At 38.0% G+C, this 2,350-nt stretch overlaps 1 non-coding gene across 1 annotated transcript; it reads right to left on the bottom strand.

The window, feature by feature from the left end:
- Positions 1–1,369: 1,369 nt before the first annotated feature.
- On the bottom strand, positions 1,370–1,476 carry LOC145037955 (small nucleolar RNA R71). The gene has a single exon (XR_013679064.1). It is a non-coding gene; the product is annotated as a small nucleolar RNA R71 (small nucleolar RNA).
- Positions 1,477–2,350: the final 874 nt, after the last annotated feature.

The raw sequence follows: 2,350 nt of genomic DNA, 5'->3' as shown, positions 1-2,350 counted from the left end.
GAAAATGTGTAAATCAATGTATGAGCATGTGTGATGAACAACCATACATGAGTTGATTGAATTGAACAAATTTGATTGACTATTGTTATAAGTCTTGCTTGATACGAACCGAACAGTAGGAAACTTGTTAATTTAATCACTTGATCATTATTTGAATTAACTTGTCTACTAAAGGATTGGTAATAAGGAACATGAACTAAATCACACTAGGAATCGGTAGCCATTGACGAATTAATTCATTGCACTTGCCACGAAATCAACCATAGGAATAAGTGAATCGAATCTAAACAAAAGACTTTTTATCATTGAATCTAGTTGTCCTTTCTTGTTCTTCTTAGTTGTTAATTGTCTTTGTTTGAAAGTTTATTGATTGATTAAGTTTATAGTCTTGCAAAACTAGAGAAAACCCCTCTCTTTTATTAATTCTTTTTAATTAGATAATACTAGTATTTAATTTGATTGTTACCGTTCCCTGTGTTCGATACCCTACTTGCTCGAACTATACTATTAATCGATAGGTTCACTGCCTTTCGTGTGTTTAATTGGTGTTTGAAATAATAGGATTAAAACTAGTGCATTTTACACACATCAAGTTTTTGGCACCGTTGTCGGGGAACGGTTCTAATAGTTAATTTTATTTGCTAGTATTATCGATCCTTTGTGTTAGATTTTTCTTGCATAAAGTTACCTGTTTTTAGTTTTTAATTTTCCTGTTTTCTGAGTTTTTGTACTAAACTCGTCGAGTTTATTATTGAACTCGACGAGTTTCTTTTGTTTTCAGTTTCGTTACTTCTTCATTTTTGTTCGTTTTACGCTTGTTTTTTTTCTGTTTTGTTTCAGATTTTTATGACCCGAGGCTCTAGTTCTACACTCGTGCCACCCGTAGAAGATCCGGAGTTGATTATTCACAAAAAAAGAGGAAAAGCAATCGAATCCAACACCTCCACATTTGCTGAAGAAGGCAATTTCGAGCAAGAAGACAACATGGCCGACATCGCCGACATACCAATGGGAGACTACAAGAAGCACATAAGAGATGGTACCGGGCCGAGACTCGTGCAACCAACAATCTTAGCTACCACCAACTTTGAGCTGTAGGGTCACATACGCGCACAATAATAAAGACATTCCATTCTATTGAAAGTAGCACGAAGATGCTTATAAGTATAGTGAAGAAGTTATAGATATTGCTGACTATTTCCACATGCCAATTGTGCCTCGTGATACTGTTTTGCTTCAGATGTTATCGGTTACATTCAAAGGAGCTGCAAAGGAATGGTTGAAATCTTTACCCCCCGGATCAATTACAACATGGAAAAAGATGCGCGAAGAGTTTATTGACCAGTTTTGTCCACCTTCCAGGATTGCAAAATTGAAGAAAGCAATTGCTAACTTTGAGCAATTGTCGGGAGAATCACTCTTTGAGGCATGGGAGAGATACAAGCGGTTGATAAGAAATTGCCCTCAAAACGACCTGAATGTGCAACAAGAGATTTCCATCTTTTATGATGGTGTGAACGTCACAACTAGGCAATTACTTGATTCCCAAGGACCCATCACGAATAAAGCACCAACCTTCATTAAAATTTGGTAGAATAATTCTCCAAACATTCAAGGGAGTACCATAATCCAAGACACGATACAACTACAGGTGTGGTTAACTTAGTTTCCGATGACATGGAGGCAATGATGGCCAAACTAGATAGTATGGATCGTAGGATGACAAAAATGGACCAATCCATCCATGCCATTAGGATGGGTTGCGACAATTGTAGTGGTCCCCATCTTACTAAGGATCGCGATCTTGATGAGAATGACAACCGAAAGGCACAAGTTTGTTATTCAAGTGACGATAGAATTGATGATGATTGGCGAAAGCCCCAGAAGGAACGGCTCCCCTACAACGAGTACAAAAAGGAAAAGGAGGAGAAGTATAAGCAAAAGGAACACGGACTTTATCAAAAAGAAGAACCAATGCAACAGAAGAATACGGATCTTGAAGCTATGTTAGCCCGATTTGTTAGTGCTTCAGAAAAAAGGCATGACGAGTCCGATTCGGCCATTCAAGATCAACAAAACATGATGAAGGAGCACCAAACAATGATGATGGATCAACAATCTCTACTTCGGAATCAACAAGCTTCAATATTAAATATTGAAAAACAACTCGGGCAACTTGCCAAACAATTCAACGAAAGAACACCGGGCGGACTCCCGAGCGATACGAAGAAAAATCCAAAGGGCGCACACATTAACATAGTGACAACAAGGAGTGGGAAGATAGTCACACCCTTGAATCCAATCTCAAGTAAAGATCCTAAGGAGGTACAAGAAAGGAGTCAAGAAAATC

The sequence above is a fragment of the Lactuca saligna genome, chromosome 3 (assembly GCF_052625555.1).
Source record: "Lactuca saligna cultivar CGN05327 chromosome 3, ASM5262555v1, whole genome shotgun sequence".
NCBI classification, from domain to species: domain Eukaryota; kingdom Viridiplantae; phylum Streptophyta; class Magnoliopsida; order Asterales; family Asteraceae; genus Lactuca; species Lactuca saligna.
This window is presented reverse-complemented; position numbering and strand designations above follow the sequence as displayed.